The following is a 23,065-nucleotide window of genomic DNA, read 5'->3' as shown; positions in this document are numbered from 1 at the left end:
TGAATTTTGCCCCCATTTGACGATCTTTCTTGCCACTGTTGTTAAGTGAATCACTGCAGTTGTTAAGTTAGTAACATGGTTGTTAAGTGAAATTGGCTTCCCCATTGACTTTGCTTGTCAAACAGGGATCAACATGACCCCGGGACTCTGCAACCATCATAAATACGGATCAGTTGCCAGGCATCTGACTTTTGATCGGGTGACCACGGAGATGCTGTTATGGTCGTAAGTATGAAAAATGCTCATAAGTCGCTTTTTTCACTTGTAACTTTGAGCAGTCACTAAATGAACTGTTGTAAGACAAGGACTACCTGTATTCTTTGCCTTGCTTGCATAATCCTATTTAAAAAAAAAAGTCAAAAGGGATGAGTAGCAAGCAGTTCTGGAGTATCCCACAAAGTCATTCAAGTCTGTGTTAAGGAGCTGACATTTTAACCTCACCTCAGCTTCACTTTTAAGGGTATACTCAGATGAAACAATTCATGTAAAGGGGAAAGGCTTGCTAACGTGATCTTAATAACTACTTTCATAGCCAGGGACAAAATTTTACAGTTCAGCAGTGAAGGAAGTAATGTAATGTAAAGGCTCACAGCTTTCTACGCAGAGTACAGTTCAGTGAAGGTCAAAGCTAGAAGGTGAAATGAAGACTAAAAGCACGATCAAAAATAGATGTGGAGCCCAGGATGGAGTGAAAGATGAAAGGACAAGGAGCAATTGAAATTCAGCTTGATTTTTTCTTCTTCTTAACTTTTTGAAAAATATTCTACACAAAGTATACCATAGTTCTGCTGAAGGGGCCAGAGGACTGCCTGAACAATGAAAACTGAAGTATTCTTTTTTTTTTTTTCAACTGAACTTAAGAAGAGAGTATTTTTTAAAAATGTCAGAAAATACCTGACTTGGTGCATAGCAAGGGTCCCTTTCTCAAGTAAATTGATATACAGTTTAGTAAATGTAAGTTAATTCCACTCAAGTACACCTGCATACATACTGTACAATACAATATAATTTTGCCAGTTAAGCAAAAAGAAAAGGAGAAAGAGATGAAGAGAGAAGGAGGGAGAGAAAGTACACACATATCAGCTTTACGCAAAATGGCTGCTTTCATAAGAGATAATAGTTAGCTTGATTGGTTTGCTTGGCATATCGAGGGAAGCTATAAGCCATGATTTACAAATTATAATAGCTGAATATTGTAAATTAAAATCAATCACGATATTTTGTACAGTGTAATTACAGCCATAATGTCAGAAGCCTCCTGGACTACCATCCACAACTACGTCTAAAAAAATTGATCTGTGATGGTGGTGTTGGTTTAAAGCTGGGAGCAAATAAGACATCTGGGTTTGTTTGAGGCGCTACTTTCCAAGTTAGCATTATCGTCCTGTTAAAAAGTTCAACCTTTTGATTTGACTGGGCCACATTGATTCAAAAGAAATTGTATTAGGACGAATACAAAATATGTATTTAATGTGTATAAATCAATTAATAATTTTAAAAAGTTTACAATCTTTACCAGCTGTCCAGGGCTGCACGTGGCCTGGGGGACATGAATTGGACACACATGGTGTAAACCTGAATGTAGATGAGAGTTGTTTAAGCATCGTTCTAGGCAGTGATGAAGATGCTAGCATATTGTGGAAACGTGCATGTGCCCATAGCTATGCAAGAGTTATGGGTGAGTATGAAGTTACGTAGTCTGATTGCATGATATTTCATATTGGCATCCATGATAATGTTCCTGATGGCTTGAAGACCATATTTGTAAAGGGTGCTGATGTGTGATACCACAACATCCAAGGTAAATAAAATGTTGATGGATGTCAATCTTTCTCTGAAGTCTGTGGTGTCTCCTATGTAGCTGGAATTACTAGTAGCATAAGTTCTGAGTCAGAATCCATGAAGCTGATGTTCCAGCTACAATGGTTCTGAGTCTTGAGACAGATGGCCAGGTGTGTATATTTTAGGAAGTAGGTCAAAGATGCCTGGTCAAGACTCTTAGGCTATCTCCATATAGATACATCTCATATATCCTTGGGATATTCAGATTGTGTAGGGGTTTTTGCTGTGTTGCCGTGGGATCTAAAGAAGTTGGCAGAGCATGCTGTTGGAGAGTTGTTTTCAGCTTCTTTGATAAAACCAGTGTTATCCTTGATGAGAACTGCCCCTCTTTTGTCAAATTATTAATTATGGTATCAATGCTGTTTTTGAGACATTGGATGGTGCTCATTCAGACCCACTGAAATTGTTACATAACAGGAGCTTTTTTTTTTTCCAAATTGACGGTTGTGGCTTGAGCATGTTGGTAAAAGCTTTCAACGCAAAAATGCAATTTGGTATTACATCCATCTAGGGGCATACCTGCAGTTTATTTATTATGCACTTGGATTTGATGCGTCATCTTTAGTTGCATGTCTTTCAGGATGTGTTGAGTTGATGATGGCTGTATATTTGTGCCATGTTTCGTATTTTGAAAATATTCCTTAAATCTCAGTGGGGAAAAAAAATGGTTCAAACTCCCAGAGCCTGTGTGGATCTGCTGGGGCAAAAGGACAAGCCCTGCATTAGAACTGACTTTTCAGCTTAGTTGACTGTATAGCTGGATAGGTGCACAATATTGGGAGGAGAAGGAGGTGTCTCTGTGGAGCCCTCCCACTATAATGAATGGCTCTTGTAGACCCTTGGACAGTCTGCTTTATTTCTTTTTCTTTAAAGAAGTCGTTTCTGTAGAATGGTTTTGTCGTCTTGATGAAAACCTGATATATGTTGGGAATCCAGAGTAGATATAACTTGGGTGTTTAATTTCACCTTGTTGTAAAGGATTCTGAATTGATAGTTTAGGGGTTTCTAGGAGACAGTGTAGCATAATCACTCTGGCATAATGATGCTAACATTGAGACTAGGCCATGAAGCAAACTCGGATGCCTGTTTTGTGTGCATACTTACACAAACAGCACCATCAGCTTCACACACAAAATTACAGGAGCTTTCACAAGCTCTTCTGATGTTATGTAATGCCATTGTCTGCTAGCAATGTTCCTCTAGATCAGGGGTGTCACTCAATTTCATTGAGGGCCACATCAGTATTATGGTTGCCCTCAAAGGGCCACTTGCATGTAAGATAATGATGACTCACAGTGGCCATGTGGGCGTGGCCATGTGGGCGTAGCCAGCTCCATGCCGCACACTGGGCGTGGCTGGGTTGGGACAGAACAAGTCACGCCAGCTAACTCAGACATGTCAAACTCAAAGCCCACAGGTCACATCTGGCACAGAATGCAGTCAGATTGAGCCCATGGGGCTTCCCTGGAAATGGCAATGGGCTAGCCCCCACAGCCCCAGCCCACTCGAGCCTGGTGCTCTCCCTGGGCATGTGCAGGGAGAGCCCAGCCTCTCCATGACATGATATGCCTCATCTTGTCCGATCTCACAGAAGCGATTACAGGGGGCACCAGACAACTTGCAGTGGGAGTAGACAAGTGCAGAAGCGATCACAGGGTGGGGGTTGGCACTGGGCAAATAAAAGAGATTTTGAACAATAACTACAGGTTGGAAGCTTTAGATTCAGCTCTGCCCTTGTCTTCTGGAGATAAAACTGTGTTAGGACAGTTTTCCTACCATTAAGAATGGGGCAAGCCATTGCTGCCGCATTTGGGGATCCATGTGGCGTCCATGTTGCTGAGGGAGAGCAAAACTGCAGGCAGGGCAGGCTTTGGCCTAATTTTCTACCCAGAAATAATTTGGAGGCTTCATTTAGACACCCTTCCTGCACCACTTGCGCACATTGCCAGAATCAGTCCTCACACCACCAGAATCATACTGTAGGCTGGTCCCTCACTGTTTACAGGGTGGCCCTGTGGGCCAGATCTAACCACATTGTGGGCTGGATTTGGCCCACGGGCCTTGAGTTTTACATGTCTACTCTAGATTCTATGTTAGACAAAGAGGTCAAAAGAACTAATGGACACAATTTTGACATCAGGACTCAAAACAAGGACAAAGTAATATTAACTCCCCAGGATTTCAAGGCTGTTTTAAAACAATACAATTACACCAGCATGACAGACCAAGAGACTGCCGAACTCACATATTTCAAAAGGTTTCAGGCTATTTCAGAATATCTTAACAAACACACTGGTTTTTTTAACACATTATAATTGCTAATTGATGAGGTATTTGCAATCTTTCCCATGTGTAATCTACATCTACTTAAATTATCCTTTTTTCTCCTCTTTACCTCCTCCCCTTTTAAAAGCCTACATCAGTTTAACCACTCTATACATATGATGAAGTGAGCTGTGGTGCATGAAAGTATATGTCTTTTAATAATGTATTTTTTGTTGGCTATTGTGCTATCAGATTCCTGCTTTTTGCCCTTCATACACTAATGTGCCCTTTTTTCTACAATATTCATCTCAATGGCTTCTAATTAAGGCAGTTAAGTAAGAGTCAGATACTGACTCAGTCACAAAAAAGTGACTTATGACTGTTTTTTTATGCTTACGACCATTGCAGCATTCCCTGTCAGCTTTGGAAGCCATATTGACACCAGACGCTTCCACACTGCCACATTCTCAAGCCTGGGAAAATGGGAAGGGGGAATTTCTTGGAGTGTATGTGGTTAGACATAATAGCATTCTTTTTCTAAGTCAAGGTCATGTTATTCTGCACCTGGGTGGGGGGACATCTCAAGTTGGGACAGATGATGATTGGGGCATGTGATGCAATGATGGGTGCGGGGGGTGGGTTTGTAGTTTTTACTTATTACCCGGAACCTTCAGATTTGGGATTTCCCAGATGTGCCAGTTTACTATCCAAATAAAACAGAACTTTTGAAAGGGTGCCTGTCCCGGAGTTAATTGTTTGGAGTGGAGGTTTTCTGGAACGCTGACATTCCCATGGTCACATGGTCAAAATTTGAATGCTTGGGCAATTGGCATGTATTTATGACAGGTCCAGTGTCCCGGGGTCAGGTGAACAGTTTTTGAAACCTTCTGACAAACAAAATCAATGGGGAGGCCAGATTCATTTAACAACTGTGTTAACTAACTTAACAACTGCAGTGATTCATTTAATAACTCTGGCAAGAATGGTTGTAAAATGGGGCAAAACTCACTTAACCACTGTCTTGCTGAGCAATAGAAATTTTGGGCTCCATTGTGGTCTTAGGTCGAAGACTACTTGTATGTCTATGCTAGAGTAGTCTTTTAAGTCCAAAAATTATTATTCTCTTCAAAGAATTCAGCTTGAATTCAGTTCTGCTGTCTGGAATCCACACTGTATATCAGACATAAATACAATTGAGCGAGTCCAGAAGTATTTTACCAGAAGAGTACTATATTCCTCTGTTCTCAACAGAATACCCTATACCACCAGGCTTGAGATTCTAGGCTTAGACAATCTTGAACTACACCGTCTAAGATTGGACTTAAGCATAGTACATAAAATCATGTTTCAGCTTTACCTCAACAACACAAGAGCACACAACAGATATAAACTTAATGTAAACCACTCCAAACTTGATTGCAGGAAGTACGATTTCAGCAACAGAGTGGTCAATGTCTGGAACTCACTACCTGATTCTGTTACCACATGCTCCAACCCCTTTACCCTCAAACTAACCTCTATTGACCTCAGCCCATTCCTAAGAGGTCTATAAGAGGCGTGCATAAGTGCACAATCATGCCTACCATTCCTGTCCTATTGTCCCCAAATATTAGTTCCTATTTCTTATATTTAAACTTATGTTTATTCTTATTTCTATTGTATTGTAAGCTTTTGACAAAATAAATAAATAAATAAAATACAACAAAAGAAAATAAAGAATGTATGTGACAATAATAATGAAATAATAAAACCCATGCGTGGGTTATTAGCAATCTACTGGAAGAGCTATAAAGAATGAAGCAATAAAAAGGTAAACCACATATGGGAAGGTCATTCTCTTTTCAAGAGTAGGAGAAACATCAGATAGTTGATGTCTCTTGTCTACTGGCAGTGTTTCAAGGGATGTCTTTTGCAAAATGATCAACCCTAACTTTGTATAAAAAGCCAAACTACCACGCAGCCCAAACTTAACAGTTGAGAAGATATATATAATTATGAACAAGCATATGTGCATTCCTCTTTTACATAGACGTGCAATCCTAAAACATGATTTATAACCATTGGCATCCAGAGGCAAGTGGAACCATGATATCATTGTAAGCATGATGTATGTTACAGAATTTATGTAACACTTGCATGCTAACTTAAAAATGCACACAATATCCATGTAGTTATTGCTGAACATCTAAGTTTATAGCTGGTGATCCAATGTGATGCACAGAGACATTTAATGTGTCAGCATAGAATTCCTTTGATACTCACCAAGCTCTCTCACCCACTTGATTTAATAAAAAGAAAAAATTGAACAAAATTCTTTTAATGTAAACATCAACAATAACAAAAAAAAATCCTCCCAGTAAGGAACAAGGCATGCTGCAGAGAAGGCATGCTTCCATTATCACCTTTATTTCTAAGAATCCTCTCGGTCCTGCATGGAAACCACAGGCATTCTTAAAGAATAAAAACAGCAGGTAACTGCACTCCAGGGTTTTGTATAAAAGTATGCCCTACTTGCTCTGCAAGACAGATAAATGTTGTAAGAAGCATCTTGGAGGACTGGAAAACGTGATTGCAGCAATGCTCAGTACATTTTATGACTGAAATGTGCCCAACACAATTCTCTTGTGAATGGCATCAGCCCTATGCCCTTATGGCAGCCATTCCGAGAAAGTACATTTTACTTGCTCTCAAAGTTCTAAGAATGACTGCCACAAAAGCATTTGGAATGTTTTTTTTTTCTTCTTCGGTGTTGTGCTCAATTAAACACCAGGGCTGGTGTGGATTCTCTCCCATCATACCACAGCCAACCTCTCCTTCCTTCCCACCCCCCCACCAATTTTCTTCTTCTCAGTTGGCACCACAGAAATAAGATGCTTCTATTTTCGAACTCATCAAGTCCTTTGTTTTATCTGAATGTATGGAATTCAGGTTAATATAAGAAGACTCACTGCTACATAAATTCTCCAAGGAGTCTGTTAGAAAGATGATATGAATTTATCTGGAAAAAATTCATGTGTACCTAACACACTTTGATTCTGGCCCACCTGAACTAACTACTGTTGAAATTCTTCTCTGAATTTTAAAAATAAAGAAGGAATGTCAAAAGTGGATGCTTTTGGCTTTCTCTTCTGCAACGTAAGTCAGGATTTTCATCTTGTTGAGACCTATGGGAGAATTTGGATTTTTTTTTAAAAAAATGTCTTGCAAAAGATCACTAAATGGTTTTAATTGGTAACACAACTATCTAAAAATAGCGGCAGCATTTTTGTACTCTGAATATTACTCTTGGTTTTTCACTCATGTAAAGAAAAAAAGGAAAAAGTGAAATCCACAGTGAAGGGTGCCAGTTCTGAATCTAATTCAGCTTTTCCCAAATGGTTACCCTTCACATATTTTCCTCAAGGAAACACTTTCCAAATATTTCAAACTAAAGTGGTCTTCAGTCACAGCCAACACAGTCACTGCTGAAAGATGATGAGAGCTGCAGAACAAAATGGGCGTTGGTTCTTACCTGATACGCCTCTTCTCGTGGAACTGCGTAGAGCATCCAGAGAGTGGGAGGTGCTCCAGTCTTCATTTCTCACAGGCTGAGTTATAATTAGGGAACGCTCCTCCTTCCTCCACGTGACTCCTCCTTGCGTTTCCCCAGTTTTGCGAAGACGAGAGGACAACAATACCCTCTAACCTTAACTATAGTACAAACTCAACTATATACAATAATGTCATTGGCCGAAACAGGATTCCCCACCAGACGGACCAAACAGGGTGGGGCTGGATGCTCTACGCAGTTCCATGAGAAGAGGCGTATCAGGTAAGAACCAACGCCCATTCTCCGTAGAACTGCTGAGAGCATCCAGAGAGTGGGACATACCAAAGCATGTGTGTCCTACGGGCGGGACTCCGTCTGGGTCGGAATCTCCTGGGTATCTCTCGCCACCTGCTGCAGGACTCGCCTGCCAAAGGATGCTTCAGCTGAAGCGTAGGTATCAATTTTATAGTGGCGTATGAAGGGTGACGGGGAAGCCCAGGTGGCAGCCCGGCAAATGTCAAGAATGGAAGCCTGAGTGGCCCAGGCAACTGATGTAGCAGCACTCCTGGTAGAGTGAGCGGTTATTCCACTAGGGACCGGAAGGGCCTGAACCAAATAGGCCTTGGATATGGTAGCTCTAATCCAACGGCCCACTGTGGACGGGGATACCTTACAACCTAACGTCTTTGGCTGAAAGGACAGAAACAGAGACTCCGATTTTCTGATGGACCGTGTGCGATAGATGTAAATACGCAACGCCCTACGAACATCGAGGGTGTGCTACTGTCTTTCTCTTTCATGCAAAGGCTTTGGACAGAAATTAGGGAGGACCAACTCCTGCGCCCTGTGGAATGCTGAGTTGATTTTTGGTAGAAAGGAAGGGTCTGGTCTCAACACCACCCGATCAGAATGAAAAATACACAGATCCTTTCTCACGGATAGAGCTGCAATTTCAGATATCCTTCTAGCTGAGGTTATTGCCACCAGAAAAACTACTTTAAAGGTAAGAAATTGAAGTGTTGCCTCCCTGAGAGGCTCAAATGGAGGCTTAGTCAAGGCCAAGAGAACTTTGTTAAGGTCCCATGTCGGGTATCTATGCACCACTGGAGGACGCAAGTTGGAAGCCCCTTTAAGAAAGGCTTTAATTCGAGGGTGGTGGGAAAGAGGGCCGCATGGGCCGCCAGCAACCACCGTTGAGAGAGCTGCGACCTGCCTCCTCAAGGTATTGGGTGATAAGCCCCCATCTAGGCCGTCTTGCAGAAAGGCCAGGATCTGGGCAATTGAAGGAGAACGTGGATCGATAAATGATTTGTGGCACCACTTACAAAAACTGTTCCAGGTTGCATCATAGATACGAGTAGTAGAAGGTCTCCTAGCAGCCAAAATGGTATTAATGACCTGAGCTGACAAACCCTCCTCAATTAGCCTTTCCCGCTCAACCTCCAAACGGCTAACTGAAGCCATTGCGGCTCTGGGTGAAGGAGTGGGCCTTGTGACAGAGAGATCTGCTCTGGTGGAATCCGCCACGGCAGGGCTATCGACAGATTGCGGAGGTCCGCAAACCACGGTCTCCTGGGCCAATACGGAGCCACCAAGACGACTTCTGCTGTCTCGAATATTAATTTCCGAATCACCCTGGGAATCAACGGAAATGGAGGGAAGGCGTACAGAAGCCCGGGGGGCCATGGGCAACGCAGGGCGTCGTGGTCCTCCGCACCGTTGGAGGGATAACGGGAAAAGAACCTTGGTGTTTGCGCGTTGAGTGGAGATGCAAAGATGTCTACCAAAGGCTGGCCGAACCTGGCTGCTGCCTCCCTGAACAGGCGTGGGTGTAGACGCCACTCTGCTTGGTCCAGCGTGGCCCTGCTGCTTGGACGTTGGAGGTTCCGGAAATGTGTTCCGCTCTGATGGACAGCAGGTGTGCTTCCGCCCACCGACACAGCCGCTCGGCCTCCCTCGTGAGGAGAATGGCCCCCTTGACGATTGATGTGGGCCTTGGTCGTAGTGTTGTCCGTAAGGACCAGGACATGGCGCCCTCTCACCTGAGGAATGAAAGCTCGCAGGGCCAAGTATACTGCGCGAAGCTCTAACCAGTTGATGTTTCGGTTTTGCTCCACAGGAGACCAAACTCCCTGGGCCGATAGAGACTGAAGGTGAGCCCCCCATCCGGAAAGACTTGCGTCCGTCGTGAGAGTGACCCTTTGAGGCTCCTTGAACAGATGTCCTGAGTTGACAGATGGACGTGTCCACCATAGGAGGGAGGTGAGGACCCTTGGAGGCACTTTCACCACCAGGCCTGATGTGCTCCTTCCTGAACGCTGGTATGGCAGGAGGAACCACTGCAAGGATCTGGAATGCAAGCGAGCCCAAGGGATAATAGAGATGCAAGAAACCAGCTTTCCCAGCAGCTTGGATAGACTGAGCAGAGATGCTTTCCCTGTTTGCCGGATAGCCCTGATAGCTGCGTGGATACTAATGAGCCTCTCCTGAGAGAGAAAAACTTTCCCTTCCACAGAATCAATCACAGCCCCTAGGTGGGCTATACGGGTGGAAGGACTAAGCTGACTTTTCTCCCAATTGACTAAAAAACCGTGGGCCTGGAGAACCGAGAGGGTAGTGTTAGTATCACTCTTGGCTTGATGTCGGGAAGGGGATACGACAAGGATATCATCAAGGTAGCAATGGATACGTATGGGAACCTGTCTAAGGTGAGCTGCTAGAGCCGCCAACACCTTAGTGAAGGATCTCGGGGCCGAGACGAGACCAAAGGGAATGGCTACATACTGGAAATGCTGATTATTATAGCAAAATCTCAGATATTTAGAATACGAGGGATGGATGGGGATATGGACATAAGCCTCGGAGAGGTCAACCGACGCAAGCCAATCCCCTTCTCTGATGCTTTGCAAAATAGACTGTAAAGTCTGCATTTTGAACTTATGGTGAATAACAAAGCGATTGAGTCTCTTAAGGTCTAAAATGGGTCTCCAACCCCCGGAATGCTTAGGCACCAAGAATAGGAGGGAATAGAAACCCCTTCCTCGTTGTGAAGTTGGTACAGGTTGGATGGCCTTAATATCAGACAGATGTTTGATTGCGGAGACCATGAGGGCCCGCTTAGTAGGATCCCTGGAAATGGGTGAAATCCTGAAATGTTCAGGCGGGGAAGTACGAAATTGTAGGACCAGGCCAAAGCGCACGGAGCTTCTGACCCAAGCGTCTGAAGTGAATTCCTCCCATTGGTCGGCAAAATGCCTGAGGCGGTCGCCTATGGGATAAAAACCTGTAATCCTATCTGGGTCGGTGGGATGCCCTGCCCCCAGCACCCCTAAAGGGCCTTCTGTAGCTGCCCCCTCTTCTGCTTCTGTCTCCCGAATCACTCCGGTCCTGGTAGGATGACCGGAATGACGGGGAACCCTGAAATCTAGGGGTGAATGATGGCTGGAAGGGAGGACGAAAGGAGCCCCTCCGAAAGGGCTGGGATCCCCTAGATTCTTGCCTACGAAAAAGCGAGGGCAAGAACTTTTTCTTGTTCCGGGTTTCCAGCAGTAAAGGTTCAAGCGCGGGCCCGAACAGCTTTCCCTTTGAGACAGGTGCTGAAGCCAACTTGGACTTATTTTTGATGTCAGCCTGCTAGTGTCGAAACCAAAGCAATCTCCTGGCAGTTACGTGGGAAGAGATGGCTCGGGATGAAAACTTAACAGAATGAAAGGTGGCGTCGGCTGCAAATTCTGCCGCCGCCGTGATCTTTGCAATATCCTGATGGGCCCTGGTGTTATCTGGGGGGATATGCTGCTTCAGCTGCCTAAGCCACCTAATGGAAGACCGGGTGAAGAAGGAGGCGGCAGTGGCCGACCGAATGGCCCAAGCATCAGATTGGTGCGCTCGTCGGAGCGCCATCTCTGCTCGCTTGTCCTCCGGCTTCAACGCTTCCAGTGCATCGGTAGGGTTGGAGGAAGAGGGCTGGCGGCCCTGGGTGTTACCGCACCTGGAGGGAGAAGATTGACTTGGCAGAGGGGGGGGCGGAGATAGAAGGTAAGGCAGGTGTTACAGAGTGTGATTCTCTAGCCCGTTTGCTAAACTCTTTCTCTAGGGCCTTATGGCGTCGTAATGCGTCTCTTTGAGAGGTACTGGAAGAGTCCTTGTCCCTTTTGCAAAGGTAGTGTGTCTTAGATTTGGCCTTCAAAGAAGAGCCAGTAGGATTGGCCTCTGCCATGTTATCAAACAAATAATTGTCAATAAGAAAGGCGGTTGGCACGCCCAGGAGTTCGGCCTACTACACAAGCCGGTTTTCCCAAGGTTGGGTCACGTCCCCCTTTTGGAATAAATTTTTTTTTATTCTCTTAATTCTAACTATTAACTTATTTATCTATTTATTAATTACTATGATTATTCTTATTAATCTAATTCAATTTTTTTTATATAATAAAGGAAGAAAAATCTATTTAAAGCTATTAACTATATACAAAAATTATTTACAATTTATTATTTTGTGGGCTAGGCCCAAAGGAAAGTGAGGCCAATTAAACTTTAGCAGCAAAAAAAGGCCTTCTACCTCAAACCTAAAATCCAAATAAATCAAATGAACGCTGAGGCCAAACTATGTAAATATATAAATAATAGTGAACAAATAAGCCTCCTAGGCAGCCCCCCAACAACAATGGGGAGTACGTGCCAGCGCCTCTGAAAGAGCTGCGGGCAAGGAAAGAAGCCAACAATAATAATTAAGAAAGGCAACAGGGCACGGAGCCACAGTACTCTCTAGAAAAAGGAAAAATTGGTCCACGCGGCCTGACGGTCCCGCTAAGGGCCTGCAAAGGCCACGCAGCTCAACGAAAGGAAAATAAAAATCGTTTTATTCTTATTTTAAAATGAAGCAAAATGGCGCCGGCCACGAGGCGCGCCCAAAATGGCCGCCCGGCACGGAGCACACGTTTCAGAGGCGCACCAGCCCGAATCAGAAACTAAGAAAAGTTAAAAGGCACAAATAAAGGGCTGGGAGAGGAAGCGTTGCTTCCTCTAAGGCGTTCTGGGGGGAAGACGCAATCTACGCGCTAAAAATAGCGCAGAGCTATTCAAGCGGCTGAGCCCAGCACGCTTGAAACGGCAGAGGAAAAAAAGGGAGGAGGGGGGGGGCGAAAGGCTCCGTTCCCTTACCTCCCTCCTGAGAGCGAAAGAGCTCTTAAACTAAATTTAGGGTAACTACCAAGGCACAGGGACAAGGAGAAAATTGAATTAAATCAAACCTGACACAGCGAAACGTGATAAACCTTGAAACGGCCAAGGAACAGTAAAATAGCAGCCTGTATTACTCGAAGGCTGAGCGAAACTGGGGAAACGCAAGGAGGAGTCACGTGGAGGAAGGAGGAGCGTTCCCTAATTATAACTCAGCCTGTGAGAAATGAAGACTGGAGCACCTCCCACTCTCTGGATGCTCGCAGCAGTTCTACGGAGAACATCTGGATTGTTAGATCTTGCCTAACTGTAGATGCTTCATACACAAGCAATATTTATTAAAGTGCATCACAAAAGATGTAATACACTGTCTTTTGTTGTTGTTATATCCACACTTTCACCAGCACACCAAGGATGTTTGAACAGTTCCCTCCAATGGAGAAAATGAGTCATGATACACACACACATGCACACACACACCGTCCTTGGCTTTGCATTGGTTTAAACTACATCACAGCTTAGCCAAAAATAAATGGGCTTGGGTTGCTAACAATGCTGATAGTGGTAGCTCTGGTCTGATATAAATGGAATTGAATATATGATATGCAAAGATAACACAATTCAGTTGGAGTTTGGAACTAGAAATTTTGAACAACTTCAATATTTGACTTTAAAAAAAAATGCCATGGGGACGCAGCAGGAAGGGAAGGATTTCAAGCTTGCGGTCATTGGCTTTCATGAAGTGCCAAGAGAAAACCCAGCTGGCTGACAAGTATGGCAGCTGGAAAGAAGCCCCTCATCATTGGCAACATGTATGTAAGTATTTATGCAACCTGTTTACCAAATCATTAACCAATTTATACTCAGCCAAATACAAAATAGAAACTAAAGATGTAGCAGTTAAAACAGGGGTGAAACTCAAGGCCTGATTAGATCTAGCCCACGAGACCACCTTGGGAACAGTGAAGGACCGGCCCACGGTGCCTCTGTCAGCAAAAATGGAGGTCAAGAGGGCCGCACACAGCCCTCCTGAGTTCTCTTTCTGCTGGCAGAGCACTCAGGCCACCACACGAGTGACGTCGAGCTGGCCATGCCCACCCTGGCCATCCGAGGTCAAACCTGCAAAAAGACGCTGGCAGAGGGAGATTCAATACCACACAAAGAGACAGGCCTTAGAGCAAGGGTCTTCAAACTTGGTAAGTTTAAGACTTGTGGACTTCAACTCCCAGAATTCCTGAGCTAACATGACTGGAGGGGGAATTCTGGGAATTGAAGTCCACAAGTCTTAAAGCTGTCAAGTTTGAAGACCCCTGCCTAAGAGAAAAAGGCTGGTGCAGCAAAACTGGCATTTATAGCCTATAAAAAGAAAAGAAAAGAAGTTTAGGTCAGACCCTTTAAACCTTACCTTAGTTTTGTTGAGAAATTTACCCAAATCAAGCAGAATTAAAAAGGAAAGTCTGACCTCCAGGTGAGTCAGGATTAGGCTTTTTTTCAGAATAGGGGAAACAGTTGAATCCTCAGATAGGTTGGCAGGGACCAACAGAGAAGTGTAATTACAGGTGATAACCTTGCCTTACGACCAAAATTAAGACCAGAATTTCCTTTATTAAGCAAGATGTTTGTTAAGTTGAGTGTCGCCCAATTTTACGAAGGTTTTCCGCACAAGGTTGTAAAGTGAATCATCCGGTTATTAAGTGCATCTGCTTGTTGGAAGGCAGCTGGGAATGGCTGCAACCATCGTAAATACATGCTGGTTGCCAAGCATCTGAATTTTGATCAAGTCACATGGGCTGAGGGGATGTTGCAACGGTTATAAATACGAGGAAAGATAGTAAGTCATTTTTCCCCCTCACAGGTCTGTTGTAATTTCTAACAGTTGCTAAGTGAATGGTTGTAAATTGAGGATTGCCTGTATTTTATACACACAACAGAGGGGGAAATTATGACTTGGCAAAGTAGATGAAAACCAAAGCTATTCTATCTCAAAGAAAAACCCCACAACTCTATGGAAGGTTTAATTAGATGCTAAAACTCATTGGCTTGTCCAGCTACTGATATCATAGTCAGAGAGTCTATCACATCCCCTTAACATTCACTATCCACTCCCCTTAACATTCTTCACCTACAAGACTGGAGATTTTTGATAACAGCCCCTGGAGCAGCAGAAACATCTGCAAGACACTTCAAAGTGGCCTCTTCGAAGTGAGTCTCTGCTTTGATTTAGGGAATGTGCTTCCATGAATGATTTGATGCTCAAATCAAAGCTCTGCATGGCCCTAGTATGGAGATGTTTCCAAACCAGCCTTGACTCACGGTAATGTCGCCAGTATCTTAAGAACAGAAATTTCTATTGAAATTTCCAGAAAGGCTTCACACAGCTTCGCGAAGGTCAGGATTAGGAAACGGTTAATTGAATAGCTGAGGGAAACACGAAGGAGAAAAACGTGTTTCACAACAGGCCAGAAGCGGAAATTTGAGGAGGAACCTTTTATCAGGGCATTAAAATAAAATGGCTCTGCCATCTCACGAGGATCCTCCCAACTTGCCTGATTTTAATGAAAGCAAAAAAGCATGAAAAAAAAGGGGGTTGTCTTGTTTAGCTAAGCCTTTAGTGCAAGAAGGACAAGGTGATCTTCAAATTCTGTTTGCAATACGATTATATTACTGTCTCCTTCGTATTCCACAGCCGCAGCATCTGGTGAGAATGCTTTCTGAATTACAAATTCATCTTGGACATAAAATTAAGCCCAAGTTCAAGAGAGACGGCAAGAGCAACAGGGAAACAGTAATAGAGCTAAGTAGATTTATTGGCATATTTGTAGCTCAGAGATACCACCCAGCTCAGCAGCATCTTCCTCTGTGCCATGTAATTTCATGCTGTCAACATCTGAGCGATTCTAATAATAATAATCATTAAACAATGTAGGGACTAGTGTATGGAAGGGAAGGTAACATGTGCTACTTTCTCTTGGAAACGTTCTCCCCCTTCTAAATTCTACCAATTATTTCTGCTGACCCTAAAATGTTCAGGCAAGGAGTTCAGGGGTAGACCTTATTAGTCTAGACCCTATTAGTAGACCCTATTAGTAGGAAGAGGCAGTGTCAGCCTCCCTCTAAATATTTGTTTTTCCATGATGACATTTAGGATGCCTCTTCCAGGGTGAAAGTTAAACAATACTAGTGCCTTTAGATAATTTTGGATTCAATCATCAATAGGCAATATCCAGCTTTACATCATCATTCTTAGAAGGTGATGATTTCTATGTTTACTCAATCAACTAAACAAAAAGATACATTTAATCAATGAGTCTAGAGTCCCAAAGGTTTGCTTGTGATATATTTTGTCATGGCAATGTAGAAAATCAGTTTACTTAAACCCTGGTTTAATTAACCAGAGGTAAGCAAGTCTCATGAACAGTGTCATAAAGCTACTCATTTCAAAATAGACTCTTCCGGTTCTTCTCTGTTTAGGATACTGCGGAGTATGTCTTGCTTGACGGCACCAATAGAGCCAGCTTTATAAGATGGCTATAGGATCCAAGGGATGGGTGGGCATGGTTTCTTCCTCCTTAAGAAGCATATTCCTTGGAATGAGTTGGGTAAAAAGATCATCTCCTTTCCAGGGGTGGGGCTGCTGGGGGTTCACAGGGGTTCGGGGGAGCCCCTAGCTAAGATTCCGTGCAGTTTGGAGAACCTCCAAATCCCACTCCTGGCTGGCTCTGCCCACCCGACCCCATCCCTCCCAGGAGTCCCCACGTGGCCCGTTTTGGATGCAGGTAAGTGCAGGGTGTGCGCGGAGGCTCGGGGAGGGTGAAAAACGGGGCCTGTTTCCCTCTTCCAGAGAGCCTCTCAAGCCCGGGGAGGGCAAAAAAGCCCCCCCTAGTGCCCTGGTGCAGGAGGCCGACTAGGCCCCGCCCACCATGGCCAGGCCCACCCAGCAACTGGGCAGAGAATCCTTTGCTAAAATTTTTGAAGCCCACCCCTGCTCCTTTCCTAAATAGTCTTAAATCCAGAACAGGTGAGAAAACTTTACCCTGATTTCAACAGGCCTGATCAAACAATCTCCTCTGATCTCTCACTTAAATCCTATATTCTTCACCTGGCAGGCTACCCAGCATATAAAATGATGCCTCCATGCCTCCATCCATCATTATTATGGCATCTCTGGTTTATCTCCATAAAAATACAGTCGTTGACAGAAAAAAAAAGGTGTGTGTGAGGATTTTAAGAGACACCTGTGTTCTTGGGTGGATTTAGAACTGACAAAATAATGAAACGTGGTTTCCAGGGGGTGTTGCTGACTTACACTGCCCATCATCCAGAGTGGAAGAACATTCTAGAACTGCTGGGGATTGAAGTTCAGTAATATCGAGAGAGCTGAAGTTTCTTCACCTCTGAGGTCAACACTCCAGATGTTTAATGATACTAGAAGAGAAATAATGGTGTTCCCAATCACACAATAGAGTAATAACTTTTCTTTTCTCATACAATAGCCCAGTGTTTCTCAGCCTTAACAACTTTAAGACTTGTGGACTTCAACTCCCAAAATTCCCCAGCCAGCATGGCTGGCTGGGGAATTCCCGGAGTTGATGTCCATGCATCTTTTTTTTAAAAAAAAACATTTTTATTAAGTTACAAAGTATCATAAAATTCAAAATACAAAAGTAAATAAAGAAGCAGTGAGGGGTGAGGGGAAAGGGGAAAGAGAAGTGAGGAAGGGTAGAGAAAAGAAAAAGAAGCATTGACTTCTGACTCTCTCTGTTGCAGTAGAATAAGGCATTAGCATCAAATCACAGCCTTTTGTTTTCCCATCATAACATGCACAGGGCATTTCTATAAAGATCAATCAATCTAATCTATAAAACCCAAAATTGAAGTTATATTCTTTTCCACATCAAGCATGAAATTCAGAAGCTGTTTCCATGTGGAAACAATAGTACCTATGTTCTTTTCTTTAATCAGAGTTGTCAGTTTTGCCATTTCAGCCAACTCCATCAACTTCTGCAACCATTCTTCCATGGTAGGTATCCAAGTGTCTTTCTATTATTGAGCATAAAATAGTCTTGCTGCTGTCAATTATATAGAGTAATAACGTTCCATTTTTTTTTCTCCCATTCTTTTTCCATTAGTCCCAAAGGGAACAATTTCTACCTCCATTTGCAGGATTTTCTGTATTAAGAGTGAATCATACGCCAAAATTTATTTGCTTTATCACAGGCCCACCATAGATGGTAAAAAGTCCCTTCTTTATTTTTACTTTTCCAAAATTCATTTGACATGCCTCCACGCATCTTAAGGTTGCTAAGGTTGAGAAACACTGTAATAGAGAAATATAAAGATAGTGATCATCCCTTTCCTCAAGCTTATGATCTAATAACAGGGGTCCCCAATCTCTGGCTGTGGCCCACTAGTGGGTCGTGAGCTATTTGTAACTGGACCATGGAAATGGTGGGTAAGCGAGTGTGTGCATCCTCCCTTCCGCGAGCAGTGGACAATAAAGGCTTGGTCTGACTGATGTGCTCGAAAAGCACAGAATCTCAGCAAATATTGTTGCTTGTGAATTTAAGTCTTTTTGTAAATAAAGCTGATTGCATTGATGTTGGTTTGGAACACCGACTGACAGAGCAAAATGTAATCAATATGTTGAGAAGGAGAAAATTCAAGAGAATTCTTGCATTTAGCTCAGGCAAATGATGAGAAGCTTTGGAAATATATGATTTGGTTTTCTGATAAATACAACAATGTGATAGCTAGAGTTATTATAATTAGTCTTGGATTACACGGGTGGATAACCTGCAGCCCTTTAGGTATAGCTGGATCATGGTTCCTAGCCATTTCTAGCCAATAAAGCTAGAGTCTTGGAGATGTGATTCAGCAATTATGAGAGAGCAAGTATGCCTTTACCTGAGCGAAACGCAAGAATTCTCTCGAATTTTCTCCTTCTCAACATGCTGGTTACATTTTGCTCTTTCAGACCTGGTACTGTGTCTGTGTTCCAAATCAACATCAATGTTATCAGCTTTATTTACAAAAAAAGACTTAATTCACAAGCAACAATATTTGCTGAGATTCTGTGCTTTTCGAGCACATCAGTCAAACCAAGCCTTTATTGTCCACTGCACCACTTATCTCATATGATTGTGATTTGGGGAAAAAAAACATCCACCCATCACTCACAAATACACCTATTGTTGCTCTTTGAAAGACATACTGGCTGAATTTACAAAATACACTTAGCCAGGCAACTTTTACAGGTCTAATACAGGGATGTCCAACCTTGACACCTTTAAGACCAGGCAGCATGGGGAATTCTTGGACTTGAAATCCACAAGTCTTAAAGGTTGGACACCCCTGATCTAATATGCAGCATACAGAGAAACTGCAAGTTAACAGACTCACTTGAGGGGTGGGGGAAGGGTATCCACTGACTCCCAATTATCAATTTAACTGAAGAGTATGACATGGTGATTTAACATTAAACTGCAAATTGTTTCCTATGCCTCATTTGCATCGTGTCACTATATCAATGTTGCAAATTGACACAAATGGCATCAGCCATGTCATTTACACGAAACCACTGTGTACATGGTTGCAGAATTTGACCTTCTGCGTGCAAAGTCTACTGTACTGTAGTTCAGGAGTTGTGGTTTCACTGCATTAAGCTGGGTTATTTTTTATTTTTGCAACTCAGTGTTGTTGTGCCAACCAAGTCGTTTGATTAGTTTATGGTTCAAAGTACTGTGCGACTTTTCCACGTAGGTAAATTTAGAAACTGTTGAATGTGCCATAGAAATGTAAAAACTAAGAGGCCAGCCTCAGTTATTTTGGGAAAAAAGAAGAGAAAAACAATCCTGAAAATGTGTTTCTGTTACTCCCATGCAATATTTTTTAAAGAAGAAAAATTCTAGGCATAGTTCAATTTAAATGTGATGGAACTGAATTATTTAATTCCCCCTTTTTAACAGTAAGTCTGGTGGTTTCTTTTTGATGGCCTCTCCATTTCCTCACCCTTGTATTTTCTCTATCCCAGCTCTTTTTATGTATCATGCCTTATATGTTAGGGGTCCCAACCTGTGGGCCAATATAGGGCCGCAGCCAGGGGTGGGATTCAAACATTTTAACAACTGCTTCTGCGGGTGTGGCTTGGTGGTGATGTGGCTGGGTGGACCTGGCTTGGTGGTCATGTTATTGGCTGTGTGTGGCCAACTCAATATCACTCACATCGAGGCATGCATCTCCTCGCCTGGCCTCTCATGACTGTGGGGATACTGCAACAGTTGTAAGTGTGAAAAATGGTCATAAGTCACTTTTTTCAGTGCCATTGTAACTTTGAATGGTCACTCCACACAAGCAAAGTACCAGCAAAGGAGGGGAAAATACTCCAGAGAAGTTCCAGAGACAGGAAGTCTAGTCCTGCCAAGAATGTAATAAGGGTTAACGGAGAGGCAGTTTCTGTAAGCAAAACCACACTGTTTCCTTCCTGCCTTCCTTACAGGATTAGGCCAGAAATTTCTTCTAACAACCGGTTCTCTGAACTGCTTAGAATGTTAACAACCGGTTCTAGCGAATAGGTGCGAACTGGTAGAATCCCACCCCTGGCCACAGCCTATTGGCCACTAGGCCGCATGAGTAGCTGGCTGGTGTGAGCACACACAGCACCACTCACGCAAGCATTGCAGGCACTTGTGGGCCTATTTGCATGGGCGCTTGCAGCCCCATGCACACGAGCAATGGCTGTTCATGCACGCAGGCATGCATGCGCTTGCCCCTCACACAAAAACACCCCCTCTTTCCCCATCCCCCCACTCTGGGCCGCCAACCTGGAAAGACTGGGGAACTCTGCCTTATGCAGTTGCAAACTCCAAGGAAGTAAGAACCACAGAGTTTTCAGGAAGGCATCTTTAGCACCACTCTGGGGTAAATATGTAATCTTAAAAACTACAGTTGAGTTTCCTAGTCTTAGCTATTCTGAATTAAATAAGACAGAATTTCTTTGGAGGACTTTTCCCCAGATCTCCTAGCACCTGAACAGAATTTCTTTTTCTTATATGGACATCCAACTAGCTCCTTCCCTCTCTCGCCTTATGCTCTAATTCAGACTGATGGAAAAAGCTCTCTGGCTGAGAAATTACCAGCCAGTCCAAAGCCCAATTATGTACCATTCCACACTATTATCTCCACATTGATATTTCTGGATGTTCCCCGCTTCCCTGTCCAACCTATTGGATTGTAGACAGAGCCTCTCTCTCTCTCTCTCTCTCTCTCTCTCTCTCTCTCTCTCCTCTCTCCTCCCCCTCTCCCTCTCCCCCCTCTCGCTGTCTCTCTCTCTCTCTCTGTGTCTCACCCCTCCTCTCCCTCCTTCTCTCTTATTTTTCTTTACTCTCTTCGCAAGGCAGCTCATGCGAAAAGCAAAACTGGCAAGGTCATGGACCAAAAGTGCACTAGCAGCAGAAACAGTGCAGGGTACAAGGACCTTCTTTTTCTCAAAAAGGGAGTACTTTACAAACAGAGAAATAAAAACCAAAGTCAATTGGAACAGTAGTTAAAAGCACTATGTTAGATTTTTAGCCCATCTTAGACATGGGGTCAACAGGGTGACTTCGGGTTAGTCAGTTTGTCTAAGAAAATCCCAACTTTTTTGTCTTTTCAAGTCACCTTTTTAATCTCTTGTTGACTACCTGGGATAGTCCCTGCAGTTTCCTTGGCAAGGTGTTTTAAAAGTAGTTTGCCCCTGCTTTCTTCCTGAGGCTGAGAATGCATGGCCTAAGGTCAGGGGTGGGGTTCTACCGGTTCTGTCCACTTCTGTAGAACCGGTTGCTCTGAAAAGCAGTAAACAGAGAACATACATAAAACCAGTTCTATGTCTGCCGCTGTTTTGGCCCACGTGCCTACCCGGGTTCTTACCTGGCCTTTATTTCCTGCTTTTTCAACCGCAGCTGCTTTGTGCGACCCAGCTGCGGTTGAAAAAGCAGGAAAAAAGGGCTTTTCCAACAGCTGTGCACTTGCACACAGCACTTCTCAGCTGTCCGGGCTGCTTAGCAGGTCGTAAATTGCACTTGTGCGACTCGCGCATGCTTGCATGATGCAGAGCAACAGAAACGGTAGTTATACCGGTCGGATCCCATCCCTGCCTAAGGTCACCCAGTTGGCTTCATGCCCAAGGAAGTAATAGTTTAATGTAGTTTACTTTATTGTCATTGCACCTCATACAATGAAATTAAATACCATTTTCAGTGTACATTATGACTATGAAAATAAACACAAACACACATCCTTCACATTCGATACATTGAACTGAAAGCCCCTGATATTGCGTTAATATTGCACTATACAGTAGAATTTATTAGAGTCACTGCCCTGGGATAGAAGCTGTTTTTCAATCTATTTGTCCTTGTTTTTATTATCCTGTACCGTCTGCTAGATGGTAATAGTTCAAAAAAAGGGTGCCCAGAATGAGATGGATCTTTGAGAATGTTTTGAACTTTCTTAAGGCACCGGGAGCTATAAAGCTCTTCCAAAGAGGGGAGAGGGCAACCAATGATCTGCTGGGCAATGACATTAACCCTCTGGAGTGCTTTCCTATCTGCCACTGTGCAATTGGCAAACCATACAGAAGTGCAGTAAGCTAAGATACTCTCTATGGTGCAGCGGTAGAAGGTCACCAGCAGTTTTTTATTCAGTTGTTGTTTTCTGAGAAGTCTCAGGTACTATAAACTCTGCTGGGCCCTTTTTTTAGAACTCACACTCTCCTAGTTTCTAGCCTGATGCCTTAACCACTGCACCAAACTGGCTTTAAAATGATAAGCCACTTAAAAAAAACTTTGGCATTATCCAGGCAGTTATTAAGAATCACAGTTTTGTTGAGGATACAAAAAAAAAAAAAAAGGAACCAAAATCAAACCCATCACTAGTGGATTTCTGCTGACTACAAGGACATATCTAGTATTTCTTTCTTAGTAACAATTTTAAAAAATGATTTGTAATTCCATTCTTAACAGAAACATTTTCTACTTTTTATCTGAGTGCATGACGAGTTCCTGGTTGTTTTCCATCTAAACTCTAATTAGGCCCAACCTTTTTTAGCTTTCTCAAATCAGTTAAGATTAGATAGAATAAATTCAGGGGTGTTAAAACTGGCCACGCCCACCCCAGCTCCATGAAGGGAAAAAGTCATGATACGTCATGTGACGCCGCAGGTTTGACACCCATGGGCTCAATTCAGCAATTGCAACAAGCTTTAAAAAGCTGCATATG

General features: G+C 43.3%; 1 protein-coding gene across 1 annotated transcript in view; it reads right to left on the bottom strand.

Moving 5' to 3' along the window:
- Window positions 1-23,065, bottom strand: part of LINGO2 (leucine rich repeat and Ig domain containing 2) — a 784,226-nt gene that overhangs the window by 392,356 nt on the left and 368,805 nt on the right. The window lies entirely within an intron of this gene.

Source organism: Notechis scutatus, chromosome 2 (assembly GCF_049901735.1).
Source record: "Notechis scutatus isolate UNSWTSFEM ecotype Mainland chromosome 2, rNotScu1.2, whole genome shotgun sequence".
Taxonomy (NCBI): Eukaryota; Metazoa; Chordata; class Lepidosauria; order Squamata; family Elapidae; genus Notechis; species Notechis scutatus.
Note: the sequence above shows the minus strand (reverse complement) of the source record. Positions and strands in the feature narration are given on the sequence as shown.